Source organism: Phyllobates terribilis, unplaced genomic scaffold (genome assembly GCF_046119375.1).
Source record: "Phyllobates terribilis strain yellow unplaced genomic scaffold, ASM4611937v1 Scaffold_186__1_contigs__length_3700242, whole genome shotgun sequence".
Classification (NCBI taxonomy): Eukaryota; Metazoa; Chordata; class Amphibia; order Anura; family Dendrobatidae; genus Phyllobates; species Phyllobates terribilis.
In genome coordinates, this window is record NW_027362946.1 from 3,353,590 (window position 1) to 3,370,883 (window position 17,294).

The following is a 17,294-nucleotide window of genomic DNA, read 5'->3' on the forward strand; positions in this document are numbered from 1 at the left end:
CTAGCAGACATAGTAGCAGTCAAAGACAAACACACAACAAAAAGCATAGAGGTCAGAAGACCTAGCAAAACTAACAGAGAACGGCAACAGAGCACCAAGCTAGCTCAAGAGTAGTAAATACAATGAAGTCCAGCAAGGCAAGGAGGGCGGAGCCGAATTAAATAGGCAAAAATGGTCATGTGACCAGCAAACTCAAAAAAAACTAACAGGAGAGTTCTAACACTACTGAAGCACATGTGGAATTGTATAATGTTGTGGTCACTATTTCCCAGGTGCCCCCCGACCTGCACCTCAGTAATTCTGTCTGGCCTGTTAGTTAATATTAAGTCTAAAAGGGCCGTCCCTCTAGTTAGTTCCTGCACAAGTTGTGACAAATAATTGTCTTTGATAATTGACAGAAACCTGTTTCCTTTCTGAGATCTACAGCTTTCGGTTTCCCAGTCTATATCGGGGTAGTTGAAGTCCCCCATAATAATCACCTCGTTATTTTTTGCTACTTCGTCTATTTGTCTCATTAATAGACTTTCCGTGGCTTCTGCTATATTTGGTGGTTTATAACAGACTCCTATGACAATTTTATTATTGTTTTTTGCCCCATGTATCTCCACCCATAAGGACTCGACCTCCTCATTTCCCTCCCATACATCCTCCCGTATTGTAGGCTTTAGACACGTCTTTACATATAGACAGACTCCACCCCCTTTCCGACTTCTTCGATCCCTTCTAAACAGACTGTAACCCTGTAAGTTAACTGCCCAGTCATAGCTTTCATCTAACCATGTCTCGGTTATTCCCACTATGTCATAGTTACCTGTAGATATTTCTGCTTCCAGTTCATCCATCTTGTTTGTCAGGCTTCTGGCATTTGCTAGCACGCAGTTTACACAATTTTGTTTTGTTCCAATCTTCTCCCTGTGGATTGTATTAGAAATTTTCTTACCTCCCTTCCAAGTATCTTGTCTTGGACCTTCTTTGTCGCACTTCATATCTTTCATTAGTATGTTCTCTGGTTGCATGTTCGTGTCCGGCATTTTTCTTCCCATCCCCTCTTCTTCTAGTTTAACGCCCTCCTGATGAGTGTTGCGAGTCTCCTGGCGAATGTGTGTTTCCCGGGTTTGTTGAGGTGTAGTCCGTCTCTGGCAAGGAGTCCGTCATAGAGGTAATTCACACCGTGGTCCAGGAATCCAAATCCTTGTTGTCTGCACCATCGTCTCAGCCAGTTGTTCACATCAAGGATCCTGTTCCATCTCCTGACGCCATGCCCGTCTACTGGAAGGATAGAAGAAAAAACTACCTGCGCATCCAGTTCTTTTACTTTCTACCCCAATGCTTCAAAGTCCTTGCAGATTGTCGGTAGGTCCTTCTTTGCCGTGTCATTGGTGCCAACATGTATCAGAAGAAATGGGTGGACATCCTTGGAACTGATGAGCTTCGGTATCCTATCGGTAACATCGGTTACTTGCGACCCAGTATCCAGCAAGGCGCTCATGGGGATACCGTCCAGCACCACGGGTAAAACCAGGCGCCCCCCAACGTACTTATAAAGGCTTGGTGATCTTATGCCTGGGGGTTGGCCCTCTGCCCCAGGTTGGACCCATTTAAATTACAGTACCTGGAAATGTGTCCGGGCTGGCTGCATCGGCGTCAAATGGGCTGTCCATCCTCTGTGTAGCGGTCTGTGGGCCTCCCTCTGGACGGCGGGATCCTCCTCTGTCGATGCCACGGGACATCCTCCGAACTTGAAGCCAGCTCGATGGGTCTTGACGGGTCTACTTGTAACGCCTGGACGGTCCTGGTCAACGCCGCAACGCTCCTGGTCAGCTCCTGGACTTGGTGATGCAGATCTTTCGACGGGGCTTGGTTCAGGGCCTGTGCGTCAACCCCCACGGAGTCCATAGAGGAGGGCACCGCCTCCTGGTGGTAGGTAAGAGCTGGGCGCCGGGAGTTTATAGCGCCACTTGTTGCGGGTTCACGGAGCACCCTTATGGCCCTGTCCTTGAATTGGGCAAAGGTCAGGTCAGGGTTCTGGAAGAACATGAGGCGCAGCTGGGTCCTGTGGGAGCTAGACAGCAGACCTTCTATAAACTGTTCTGTTAGTAGCTTATCCGTATCCTGCACGCTGCCAGGGTCAGCTTGTTTGATGGCCTTCAAGGCTTCCTGAAAGTTTAGCGCATAGTCTCTGATGCTGTCCTGTGCCCACTGCTTACATCCATAGAACCTCATCTTAATTTCAGCGGAGGTACGTGTGTCAAAGGTACCCCGCAGCCGGGCCAGAATACCCTTCACGGTCCTTTTCTCCTCAGTGGGCCATGATTTTACCTCCCTTTGGGCTGCGCCAGTTAACTGCCCTGTTATTATGCTGACCTTCTGTTCCTCTGTCAGGGGGTAGACTTGGAACAAACTGTACAGCCTTTCCTTAAAGTCAGTTAGGGCATGGGGCTCCCCTGAGTACTTAGGCAGCCAGGCCGCTCCAGGGATGTAAGGCAGGGAAAATGGCATCACCGCTGCTGCAGCTGCTTTGGTGGTAGTGGGCGCCTCTCTATCTGACATCTTCCTCCCCCTAGTTAAGCGTGGCCTACCTTCCGACGGTCCTCTTCTGTAGGCCGCGGCTCCGCTGCTGCTGCTCTGGACGAGGACCTTGCGTCGCGTCCTGATGACGTCAGCGTCGCTCTCTCTCCCTTCCAGGACCTTGCGCAGAATCGGTGCGTGGGGCGGAGCTTCGGGTCTCGCGTGCTTTCGGCGTCCACGCCCCTTTTCTTCCCGCGCGGCGTCCTGAAGATGGCGTCCGACGGCGGGAAAACGACTCCGGATGGCGGGAAAACAGCTGAAGATGGAGGGAACCGACTGAAGATGGCGGGAAACGGCTCCGGATGGCGGGAACCTTCACCACGGCAGGTATGACAGTCTTTTGAAGGCACGCAGTACACGGTGGTGGCGGGCACAAAATCCTGCCGACTACGCCAAAGCTGACTCGCCCCCTGGGCCGTGGGGCACTCGGATCCGGGCAATAGGGAAACGGTGGGAGTAGTAGTGGCAACCCGGTTCCGTGGCTCAGGGTGGTCAGGCCGGTGGTAGTCCGTTATGTGCTGATGATTATGTCCGACTATGCCACCCGTGGATTTGCGGTCATTAGGAACCGCGCTGCAAGGCAGACCGCTGGGGATGATGATGTATGCAGCTGGCATGGTGTGACTCCCCACGGGAAGAGTGCGGCCCCAGGGCAGTATAATGGATGGTGGGAGTGATGGTGGTGAGAGTCCCATTACCGGTAGTGCTGGAGGCGCGAAGGAGCACACAGACAACAGGTTGCAGTCCAGGGTCTTTACTACAACAGGTAAACTGACCCATAAACAGTCCCGGCTAGGAGGGGACCTGGATGTCTGAGAGCAATTGGGAGATTGGCCCTGGTCAGGGTGAGGGTGTAGGCCTACCGTGCTTTCTGTGCTCCTTCTGGCTATCTCCTCCTTATAGGGTAACAGCCCACGTTTCTGAGCTTTCCGTGTACTCTCGCCTGTATGGCCTGCGACGTGGGTTCCTTTCTGCTCCCGGCCTGGTACGGCTTTACTGGTCCCTTCTGTTGTGGCAGAGCCTCCAGGTTTCTTAGGCCAAGGAACATACAGTCCCCTGCGGACTGGTTATCTGCTGTGGGATGTGGAATCCTCCCAGCCTCAGACACCAAAGTCTGGTGAATTAAGTCCTTTATCTGCCAAGACAGGCTCACTTTGCCTCTTGTCTCTGGCTTGTGGCTCTCCTCCTGCCACACTTCCTCTTAGGTGCAATACAACTTTCTGTCCCTGCTCTGCTCCGGGACATGTCTCAGTACTGAGACAGGTCATCCAGTTCTCCCTAACCCTGCCCCCAGCACCAGCTTTTATAGGGGCAGCCTGCTCCCCCTACTGGCCTGAGACAGGAGGTACTGCATGCTAATGTTCCCCTGACTAGAGAACCTCCCCCTTGCTCTCGGACACAGCTTTATTAGATTTTGTGGCATCCAGGCCAGGGTGACACAGTCTGACCATTTGGGACTGTACCGATTGGAAGAATGGGGAATTTTTATCCCTGACAGGGCACTTTTCTTCCTATTGTAAAATGGAGCGGCAGATCAGGTGTGTCATCTTCTTTGCCAGAAAAAGCCAAGTGCAGTGCTCATATAAAATACATATAATACAGACTGTCTTTGATGTGAGCTCAGGAGCAGATGATGGGAGTGTTACAGATTCCCCTTTAAAAAGGACCTTTTGCTGACAGCCTCTTCACATGGAAGCTCTGTGCTTTGCTCCTGCTCTGCATCCTTTCATTTCCACCTATTAGCAGTGAAATATTGATTCCTTCACACCAAAGCAGGGCCGGCTCCAGGTTTTTGTGGGCCCTGGGCGACAGAGTTTCAGTGGGCCCCTTTAACACATACCATGATTCATGATGCACAGAAACCGCAGAGAAATATATATATATAGTACAAGGCCAAGGATTTCACTTACTACATTACATGAGCGATATCTATTGTAAATTCTACAATAGTTCAGAAACCGGCGAATCCTCACAACGCACAGTGCAGACCGGACAGTATAGTCCTCCATACAGTATTATGGGCACCATATCATGCTCCATACAGGATACTGACCCCCTTATAATGCTCCATACAGGATACTGGTCCCCATATAATGCTCCATACAGGATACTGGTGCCCATATAACGCTCCATAGAGGATACTGGTCCCCATATAACACTGCATACAGAATACTGGCCCCCATATAACGCTCCCTACCGAATACTGTCCCCCATATATCGCTCCGTACAGAATACTGACCCCCATATAACGCTCCATACAGAATATTGGCCCTCATATAACGCTCCATGCAGGCTGTTCCCCCCTTATAATGCCCCATTACACAAGCGATATCTATTGTAAATTCTACAATAGCTCAGAAACCGGCGAATCCTCACAGCGCACAGTGCAGACCGGACAGTATGCTCCTCCATACAGTAATATGGGCACCATATAATGCTCCATACAGGATACTGACCCCCTTATAATGCTCCATACAGGATACTGGTCCCCATATAATGCTCCATACAGGATACTGGTCCCCATATAACTCTCCATACAGAATATTGGCCCCCATGTAACGCTCCATGCAGGCTGTTCCCCCTTATAATGCCTCATGCAGGATGACACCCGTCTTTTAATGCGCTATGCAGGATGTCACATCTACCCCCCATAAAATGCCCCATGCAGGATGTCACCTCTTCCCCCCATATAATGCCCCTTGCAGGATGTCACTTCCCCCCTTTTCAATGCCCCATGCAGCATGTCAGACCACCCCCTCCCTTATAATGCCCCATGCAGGAGGTCACCCCCCCTCCTTATAATGCCCCATGCAGTATGTCACACACCCACCCTCTATATAATGCCCCATGCAGGATGTCAATTCCCCCCTCCACCTCTTATAATGCCCCATGCAGGATGTCACACCGCCTCCCTTATAATGCCCCATGCAGAATGTCACGCCCCCCTCCCTTATAATGCCCCATGCAGGATGTCACTTCCCCCCTTCCCCTCTTATAATGCCCCATCCAGGATGTCACTTCCCCCCTTCCCCTCTTATAATGCCCCATGCAGGATGTCACTCCCCCCTCCCCCTCTTATAATGCCCCATGCAGGATGTCACATCCCTCCCCCCTACCCCCATATAATGCCCCCATGCAGGATGTCAATTCCCCCCTCCCCCATATAATGCCCCATTCAGGATGCCAATCCCCCCCCTATATAATGCCCCATGCAGGATGTCACACCACCTCCCCCATATAATGCCCCATGCAGGATGTCACACCCACTCTCCCCCCACCATTAAATGCCCCATGCCCCCATACATAAAAAAAAAAAATAATCAAATACTCACCTCACTTCTTACCTGCTGCTGATCCGGACTCCAGCGTTGCGCGCGTCTTCCCGCTCTGTGATGTGACAGCTCAGGAGAGAGCGCGCGGTGTAAAGACGTCACCGCGCCCTCTGACCTGAGACGTCACAGTCAGAGGACGCGGCAGACGCTGTGGAGGCACGGGGAGGGGTAAGTATTGTGCCGGCGCAGTCACAAGACCGGAGATGTCCCTGCGCTCAGCATGGGGCCTATGCTGAGCGCAGGCACATCTCCGGTCATGTGACGGCGGGGGGTCCTGCGGGGGGGGGGGCCCATGAGGAGACGCACAAGAGGGGGGCTCCGAGGGGGCCATGACCGGCCGGGCCCCATGCTAGAGTCAGGGCAGTCATGCCATGATGGCGGCCCTGCTGGAGGCTGGAGGGGCCCCCTCTCCCTCGGGGGTCCCCGTTCAATGAACCGGCTGCACGGGCGGTAGGTCCGCCCCTGGTACTACATCTCTAAAAAGGTATGTCTGCTTTAAAAATAGTAATACATAAGAATAATATGTACTATGTCTGACCACTACAAACACTCATCTGAACTGGTCCAAGTGCTGTCAGCTTTTTTCACGGGCAACACTTAGACAATACGGTCGTGTGAATATAGGCTTATGATGCATCTGGTAATAAACATGTTAAGGATGGGCCACTATTCATGGGCCACTGCTGTGTGCTTGCCCCCCAGGCTAAAATGTGCCAGCCAGCCCCTGCTGCACCGGGTGCCAGAAAACCTAGATACACCTTTGGAATAGGTATCTTGCAAAGTAAGGATGGGGTTTGGTGTTTTTAAGTGATATTATTGACTCTGTGCATTTATATTTTGTATCAGTAATATGATATGGTTATATATATCTTCTGGATATCAGGAGGGCTTATCCCTGTGCATTGACTCTCTCCTTCTCCTTCGATGTCCTGTATAGGCCAAAAAAAACTACGCGTTTCGAGGACTCACAGTTCCTCTTCGTCAGCTTCTCGCTGGTAGTCAAACTGGTAACCTAATAAAGTCCAAACGCCCCCCACAAAGATAATACAACCAAAGAAATGGAGGAAGATCCAATACTATCAAGACGGTGCAAAAGGACATATGGAGGTGCAATAGAATTAAGATAGAATTCCAATAAGAATAGACTGTGTGTGAAAAAAATAATAATAAAAAAGACTTTGTTCAAACTTTCACAATTAGTTAAAAATGAATAAAAATGATATACTTATATTTCTGATGGCTATAAAAAACAGTCTGTTAATCAGTGTATATTACCAGGATAGTATAAATTCGGCACTTAGTACCATCAAGAGATAAAAAGGAAAAAATGAAGGAGAAAAATAAAAACATTATATTGTATCTCCAATAGGGGTATCAATGTATAGAAACAAATACATATATAAAATAGGTGGATTCAAAGGAATATATCCAAAAGACATATTATATTGATAAAATATAAGGAGGTTCATAAAAGTGCAATGTAAATGTTCAATTGGTACTGGGATAAAAAATACATACAGTATATACCGCTGCGAGTTGAAGGCATACAGCTGACTCTCGTGATTAAGGCCCTTCAGAGCCAAGCTATTTAATGTGAAGCTCCATTTGGATTCCATCCGCGACATTAATCTCAGGTAATCACCTCCCCTCCATTTTCTGGGGACTAATCGGATCCCACAAAACTTAGTGTCCTTATAAGATTGGTTGTGGAACTTCCGGTAGTGCCGGGACAGTGGATGCCCTTCAAAACCTTCATTCATGTTGATAAAGTGTTCCTTCAGCCTTTTGATAACTTGCGCTTTGTACAGACGTCTCCTCCTGCCAAGGTATAAAAAGGGCGTGGCTTGGGGTGTGGATAGGGGCGTGGTCAGACTACGCGTGCCGCATGGTTTCGCCCTCTTTCTAGTCCTCATAGGTTGGCGGTATGCTTGTACTGAGGAGATCTGGGATATCAGTGATTAGGTCCCATATTGTGCACTGTAAGGTCTGGAAAAGCTCCTTCTATCCGTCTCTGTAGCACCAGAGGAAGAACAGAGGGGAAAAGACAGGATTTTCTACATGTCGCGTTATGTAGATGTTCTGCAGATTTATCACAACCGTCCACAAGAAGAAACTGCCATCACAGAGCCGCCTTTAGCTGTTGGAAAAGTTTAAACATTGTTTTGAATGGTTGGTATAGGCAACAAGGACTTTCTATTTATGCTGGGTCACATGATGCTGGTGCTGGGTGATGTCATGTGACGGAATGTTGTGGCTGATGATGTCACAGAGGGCGTTGTGATGTCACCCTTGGGGTATATAAGGGGGCTCCATCCACCTGGAGCTCATATCTCATTGGCCATATCTTGGTGCTGAGATACCCCCTGGAGACAATGAGGATCGCCATATTGTTTCTGTGCTGTACCCTGTTCTACGCCGTGAATTACCATAGGCTGCCGGTGAGTACCTGTCTATTATTACATATGGAGGACGTTTAGAATCAGCTGCGGCAGGGGAAGGGGATGGGGAGGAGGGTCCTGTAAGAATTTACCTGCGGGAATAAGAGGTTATGGCAGGGAAAGGAGCTTAGGAAGTGACAGTCAGAGGGGATATAAGTGTGGGGTGACCCCTCTGACTCCCACATTCCTGCCTTGTCCTTGTAGTGATTAATGACTTTGGTGTTGTCCCTTATATATCACTTTGCAGTCACCAGTGATCGCTCCGCACTGTGATCCTAAACTACAGTCTCATTTACCTTTTTGCAAACGCCCAGAAGGGGAGGAGTGACATCACACCCATGTGAGCAGATCCCGCCCACTTTTACTGCAGTCGTAATGCGAGCTAGCTGTATTCTGTTGTTATGGAAATGTCAGCAGCTGCTCCCCCTAGTGTTTACAAGATGAAAACATCAAAACAGTTAAAATATTTTTTTCAGATTTTATACCATTAAAACCTTTTTAAATATATATGTGTATTTATATATAAATATAAATACTTTACAATTTTACAATTGTAAAAAAATTGCTGACACTTTCCCTTTAAAAGATCTAAAGACGTTCTTCTTCATGTGCCATTGTGACCAATCACAGCACAGATTATATTTTTTAAACTTTTCTTGAAAAACTGAAGCTGCTCCGTGATTGGAAATCATGTGGAAGGGTTCTCTTTTAGACATTTAGTTAGGTCCAAAGTATCAGTGACATGATGGATAGAACTGTGCAATGATGTCACAGAGGGCTTTGTGATGTCACCCCTGGGTATATTAGAAGCCTCGGCCCATCTGCAGCTTGTATCTCATTGACCATACCTTGGTGCTGAGAGACCTCTGGAGATGATGAGTATCATCCTATCATTTCTGTGCTTTACGTTGCTCTACCCCCCACATTACAGTACACTGAGGGCGAGTATGTTCTCATCAATATGGAGGTCACAAGGATCAGCTAATGAGAATATCGCCTCTTGCAAGACTTCTCATACTGGGCACGTGACCGTCCGTCATATGAAAGTCCAACTGTAAATAATATTCCATGGACCCTGGAGGTGAATCCCAAACTTCTTCCTGATCTTCTCAATGGGATATTTCTGAAAGTTGCTTGATAATGTATCCATCACTGTATAATAACAAGGGCTCTCTGTTTGACTGGATTGGGTATAAATATACAGGACTTTATTATGTTTTTTTTCTTTATTATAGGATGACCCACTACCCGTGGATCTCAGGAGAAGCACCTATCAAGCTTCCATCAATCTTCCTCTTTGGCTCTTCCGTGACGCAGTTTTTGTTGCGGTGATGACACTACTGACAATACTAGAGTATTTGGCCTTAAGTCTTGTCCTGAGCAAGTGGGCAATGTCTGAACCTGGTGAAACAATCAGAAAACTCCTGAGAACAAAACCATTCTGAAGGAACAAAGTGCTTGTAAGGAGCCGATTTGCATCCCTCAGATTCAGGAGCAAGACTCCAGGAGAACACCTGTCCTGCCCAATGGCAAATGTTCTACTCCATCCATGGCTCCTGCACCGCAGGATGCGAAAAAGTTTCCTAGCTGCAACTATAAAGTGGCATTCAGTGATATTGTCTGGGTCAGAACGATCCCACACAATATAGGAAGAAGAGCTCGAAGTTCCACAGAGCATAAAGAGAGGTCACTGATTTTTCAGAGAAGCCAACAACCCAGAATTCCAGAGCCAAGAGCACCAGAACCTAGAACACCAGAACCTAGCATGTCAGAACCTAGTATGTCAGAACCTAGAATGCCAGAGCCTGAAATGCCTACAACACCTCCACCCAAAATCAAGAGGAGAAGATGTTTCCTTAGGTGTCTTAGAGGCGAGGAAGATTGAGAAGGCAACTGCTTGAACTTTCCCATTGCTCGTGTTTTCATCACAGGTTAGTCCTATACATGCAGTCTGATGGGCACCATCTTACTACATACAATGCAGCATTGCACCTGAAATCGAATGGATATTTTGTCACACACTTGCACTTTAGCACCTTATCATATGGCGCATATATCTATGAACGCTTTGCTAAGTATCACTGTCTAGTATGTGCTTCTGATGAACCTATTTTAGGAAAACGTGTCGAGGTTTGGCATACTATGTACTTGAGTTTGGCGTACTATGTGCTTGTTGGTAAATTCTATTGCCATCTATAATCTACTAGATATTATAATGTCTCTAGTGGGATGCCCCATGCCGAATTGTTGATAACTGACTATGAGCATTGTCCTCTATTTCTTATCTACTATGGTTACAGGTTGATGTGAAGAGAGCTGTGCCATTGGTAGCGATTTTTCTACTGATTTGTCAGTTATATTTATGTTAGTTTAGCAAATTTCTGCTTGTAGGGTCTAATGTTTTAGCATAGTGTATGTTCTGTGAGCTAAATTGTCATACTTATGCACTAGATAGATTATAAATTGTGATGCTTATGTACAAGATAGATTATTAGTTTAATCGGTGATTTTTTAAATATTTTTTAGCATCAGGAGACTCAAGAATCGCATCTTACAGAAGACAAGAAGCCTAAATGCCGAAGGGTGATGACCTGTTGATGGCCCACAGCTGGAGGGTCATTACCTCTTGATGGCAGAAAACTGGACAGAAGATAAAAACATTTGATGGCACACAGCCGGAGGGTGATGACCTATTGATGGCCATAGCCAGAGGGTCATTACCTGTTGATGGCACACAGCCGGACAGAGGATCATTACCTGTTGATGGCACACAGCCGGATGGTCATTACCTGTTCATGGCGCACTGCCGGATGGTCATTACCTGTTGATGGCACACAGCCGGAGGGTGATGACCTATTGATGGCCATATCCAGAGGGTCATTACCTGTTGATGGCGCACTGCCGGATGGTCATTACCTGTTGATGGCACACAGCTGGAGGGTGATGACCAGTTGATGTCGCACTGCCGGATGGTCATTACCTGTTGATGGCACACAGCCGGACAGAGGATCATTACCTGTTGATGGCACACAGCCGGTCAGAGGATAAGATCTTTTGATTGCATACACCGGGTCCCTCCCTGATAACAAGGAACCCTGGGGAATACTGGTCATCTTGATCCCCCACTGACTATATACTTGCTCCACCTCAGCCTACACCATCATGGAGGACACTTCCACCTGTGTCCACTGTAAGGTTGGACTTTCTTTTATAATTACAGCAGATTAATAAACATCATAAAGCTGTAAAATTATCGAGTAATTTATTATAAATTATTATAAAGAAATATAAAGTATAATAGATAGCTATAGAGGGCACAGAAGACGACTAACTATAGAAAGCATGGTATCGCCTGATATATACTGTATATTCTAGATGGCGCTATTACACTAAATACATCACAACCTCCAGGCTGATATTACCGTACAATGCGAGATCACTAATAATGGCCACAGATTATGAGAAAATGACCAGCTCCATAGTCCTGGAGTTATTATAAATGTCTCTAGTGTGAAGCAGGAACTGGACGAGTGTTGGAGGGAGGTATATTCCCCCAGGACGTCCTTTATGTATCCATGCTGTAGAATCTGCCGTACACTTCTGTTCTAGCAGTCAGACATTTCACTCTGCAGATCACAGGCTCAACATTGTGTAAAACTACCACCGTATATAAGAGCACTCAGAATAAAAACTAGCGGCATGCCGTGCACTGCCCACGTCATGTGTACGGGATACAGGACCTGCAGGACCTGGTACGGCCATTATAGTTGATAGATTAATGATACCTGTGCAGATGAAGGGAAAGAAAATATGTGCAACAACAGGAGGAGAAAGTCTCAAAATGTAATTTGAAAAGTATAATAGAGAAATGGGAAACTTCTGGAGATGCAGATAAGTGGTACCAGGGCGAAACGTAAGAGCAGTCAGACAAGCCAATGGCCTGGTAACAGAGGCCAAGCAGAGCCGGGTATGTGGTAATACAAATGGGTGGTGGACTGAGTCGAGGTTTCGGTAATCATGGTGTAACAGACCGGGCAGACTGACTGGGCAGCAGAGAATTTCATGTTTTCTTGATTATAGCATCATTCAGAGAATTCCTGCTCCTAATTATTAAAAGGGGTTGTCCGCGACTATTTTTTTTTTTTTTACCATGGGCCTAAGAACTAAAAGGTAAGTATTTGCTAACTATATGCCTGTTGGGCCCGGTGCCGATCTCTGCCATTTCAGAGAGGTCACGGATCGCTCCTGCCAGTGATTTTGCAGCTCCCTGTCTGCTCTGTTGATGGGGTGTGACTGCCGATGTCATGCTGACTTGACAGCTAGCTCCCTGCTGCCTAACTGCAGGGAGCCATCTGTCAATGAGAATGAAGTTGGCAGTCTCGCCTCATTGATAGAGCAGCCGGGAAGAGGAAGAGCTGTTCTGTTGACGTGAATCAGCAGAATCGCTGTTAGGAGCAGTTCAGGTGTGATCAGAGCCGCCACAGGGTAGAACAGGCAGATAGTGAGCAATTACCTGCCTGTTAGTTCTTAGGCACATTGCATTTTTCTATCTCATCCTGTACGCGTATCGAACACCAAAAGTTCTTAATCCTAGTATACAAATACATGTAGGGAGTTACAATTTATATGTTCGACTGCCCCATCATATGGGCGTGTTGATAGTTCCTCACGCCCAATTTTTCAAAGTAAAGAAATTATAGGTTGTCGAAATAAAAGAATAAAAACAAATAATATTGAAAAATTGAGATTAAAATAACAAAAGAAAAAGAAAAGGTTATAATGTATAATATTATATAGAAAAAAAAAACATGGTATATACACCTCTGATTATAATGCATGGAATATACACGTACAGACCAAAAGTTTGGACGCACCTTCTCATTCAAAGATTTTTCTGTATTTTCATGACTATGAAAATTGTACATTCACACTGAAGGCAGCAAAACTATGAATTAACACATGTGGAATTATATAGTTAACAAAAATATGTGAAACAACTGAAAATATGTCTTATAATCTAGGTTCTTCAAAGTAGCCACCTTTTGCTTTGATGACTGATTTGCACACTCTTGGCATTCTCTTGATGAGCTTCAAGAGGTAGTCACCGGAAATGGTCTTCCAACAATCTTGAAGGAGTTCCCAGAGATGCTTAGCACTTGTTGGCCCTTTTGCCTTCACTCTGATGTCCAGCTCACCCCAAACCATCTCAATTGGGTTCAGGTCTGGTGACTGTGGAGGCCAGGTCATTTGGCGTAGCACCCCATCACTCTCCTTCTTGGTCAAATAGCCCTTACACAGGCTGGAGGTGTGTTTGGGGTCATTGTCCTGTTGAAAAATAAATGATGGTCCAACTAAATGCAAACCGGATGGAATAGCATGCTGCTGCAAGATTCTGTGGTAGCCATGCTGGTTCAGTATGCCTTCAATTTTGAATAAATCCCCAACAGTGTCACCAGCAAAGCACCCCCACACCATCACACCTGCTCCTCCATGCTTCATGGTGGAAACCAGGCATGTAGAGTCCATCCGTTCACCGTTTCTGCGTCGCACAAAGACATGGTGGTTGAAACCAAAGATCTCAAATTTGGACTCATCAGACCAAAGCACAGATTTCCACTGGTCTAATGTCCATTCCTTGTATTCTTTAGCCCAAACAAGTCTCTTCTGCTTGTTGCCTGTCCTTAGTAGTGGTTTCCTAGCAGCTATTTTACCATGAAGGCCTGCTGCACAAAGTCTCCTCTTAACAGTTGTTGAAGAGATGTGTCTGCTGCTAGAACTCTGTGTGACATTGACCTGGTCTCTAATCTGAGCTGCTGTTAACCTGCGATTTCTGAGGCTGGTGACTCGGATAATCTTATCCTCAGAAGCAGAGGTGACTCCTGGTCCTCTTTTCCTGGGGCGGTCCTCAAGTGAGCCAGTTTCTTTGTAGAGATTTATGGTTTTTGCAACTGCACTTGGGGACACTTTCAAAGTTTTCCCAATTTTTCGCATTGACTGACCTTCATTTCTTAAAGTAATGATGGCCTCTCGTTTTTCTTTACTTAGCTGCTTTTTTCTTGCCATAATACAAATTCTAGCAGTCTATTCAGGAGGACTATCAGCTGTGTATCCACCAGACTTCTGCACAACACAACTGATGGTCCCAACCCCATTTATAAGGCAAGAAATCCCACTTATTAAACCTGACAGGGCACACCTGTGAAGTGAAAACCATTTCCGGTGACTACCTCTTGAAGCTCATCAAGAGAATGCAAAGAGTGTGCAAAGCAGTCATCAAAGCAAAAGGTGGCTACTTTGAAGAACCTAGAATATAAGACATATTTTCAGTTGTTTCACACTTTTTTGTTAAGTATATAATTCCACATGTGTTAATTCATAGTTTTGATGCCTTCAGTGTGAATGTACAATTTTAAAAGTCATGAAAATACAGAAAAATCTTTAAATGAGAAGGTGTGTCCAAACTTTTGGCCTGTACTGTATATAGATAACATATATTTTGCACCATTAATTTTGTTGTAAATACATATATATAGAAGTATTTAAGGTCATCACAGAGGAGATATGCATCATCAACTTTTAAACAGTTGGTGATGGAAACCCATATTTGTAACTACAGTGTCAAAGATGCTGAGAGTCTTATTTGTCTTTTCACTGGGCTCGGTTTTTTGTGAACAGCTGAAGAGATGGGTGGGACGGCTGTTCACCATATCTCCTCCTCTGGCTCTAATTCATGTGGATAGAGACATCGCTACATAGATATATATTCATATATATCTCTATTTATATCTTAAAAAATTGTAGATTTTAGACATATATTATACATAGATATATGATAGATATTATATACTTTAAATAATTCTATATTTTAGTACATACAGTACATACATCATAGCTAAACACATACATATATATGTTTGTTAATGTTGTTATATATATATATGCAAATTGCCTCTTCAGAGAAAAAGAGGACTTGTACTCTATAGCGCCACCTATTGAAAGCAGCAATCCTACAAGTCACAATCAACCCTTTAACGAGTCGTGCAATATGACTTAGGATAAAAGCCAAATCAGAATCTCAATTTGCAGACACGGCGTTTCGGGCTGTTGGCCCTCGTCAGTGCAAAGTATGAGAACTGATTTGGCTGGTGAGAGGCTCTGGACGGAGGTCTTTTTCTCTGAAGAGGCAATTTGCATATTCAATTTCCCAGAGAAGCATTGCATGGCGAATAAGCCTCCTTACCTTGACGTGCCAGAGCCGGTGTGTCACTCTCCATAAGGAGAAACGCCACCCCTTAGACATATCATATACAGTACAGACCAAAAGTTTGGACACACCTTCTCATTTAAAGATTTTTCTGTATTTTCATGACTACAAAAATTGTACATTCACACTGAAGGCATCAAAACTATGAATTAACACATGTGGAATTATATACTTAACAAAAAAGTGTGAAACAACTGAAAATATGTCTTATATTCTAGGTTCTTCAAAGTAGCCACCTTTTGCTTTGATGACTGCTTTGCACGCTCTTGGCATTCTCTTGAGGTAGTCACCGGAAATGGTCTTCCAACAATCTTGAATGGAGTTTCCAGAGATGCTTAGCACTTGTTGGCCCTTTTGCCTTCACTCTGCGGTCCAGCTCACCCCAAACCATCTTGATTGGGTTCAGGTCTGGTGACTGTGGAGGCCAGGTCATCTGGCGTAGCACCCCATCACTCTCCTTCTTGGTCAAATAGCCCTTACACAGCCTGAAGGTGTGTTTGGGGTCATTGTCCTGTTGAAAAATAAATAATGGTCCAACTAAACGCAAACCGGATGGAATAGCATGCCGCTGCAAGATGCTGTGGTAGCCATGCTGGTTCAGTATGCCTTCAATTTTGAATAAATCCCCAACAGTGTCACCAGCAAAGCACCCCACACCATCACACCTCCTCCTCCATGCTCCACGGTGGGAACCAGACATGTAGAGTCCATCCGGTCACCTTTTCTGCGTCACACAAAGACATGGTGGTTGGAACCAAAGATCTCAAATTTGGACTCATCAGACCAAAGCACAGATTTCCACTGGTCTAATGTCCATTCCTTGTGTTCTTTAGCCCAAACAAGTCTCTTCTGCTTGTTGCCTGTCCTTAGCAGTGGTTTCCTAGCAGCTATTTTACCATGAAGGCCTGCTGCACAAAGTCTCTTCTTAACAGTTGTTGTAGAGATGTGTCTGCTGCTAGAACTCTGTGTGGCATTGACTTGGTCTCTAATCTGAGCTGCTGTTAACCTGCGATTTCTGAGGCTGGCAACTCGGATAAATTTATCCTCAGAAGCAGAGGTGACTCTTGGTCTTCCTTTCATGGGGCGGTCCTCATGTGAACCAGTTTCTTTGTAGCGCTTGATGGTTTTTGCAACTGCACTTGGGGACACTTTCAAAGTTTTCCCAATTTTTCGGACTGACTGACCTTCATTTCTTAAAGTAATGATGGCCACTTGTTTTTCTTTACTTAGCTGATTTTTTTTTGCCATAATACAAATTCTAGCAGTCTATTCAGTAGGACTATCAGCTGTGTATCCACCAGACTTCTGCACAACACAACTGATGGTCCCAACCCCATTTATAAGGCAAGAAATCCCACTTATTAAACCTGACAGGGCACACCTGTGAAGTGAAAACCATTTCTGGTGACTACCTCTTGAAGCTCATCAAGAGAATGCCAAGAGTGTGCAAAGCAGTCATCAAAGCAAAAGGTGGCTACTTTGAAGAACCTAGAATATAAGACATATTTTCAGTTGTTTCACACTTTTTTGTTAAGTATATAATTCCACATGTGTTAATTCATAGTTTTGATGCCTTCAGTGTGAATGTACAATTTTCATGGTCATGAAAATACAGAAAAATCTTAAAATGAGAAGGTGTGTCCAAACTTTTGGTCTGTACTGTATATATATAGATTGAGGAGACATTATAGA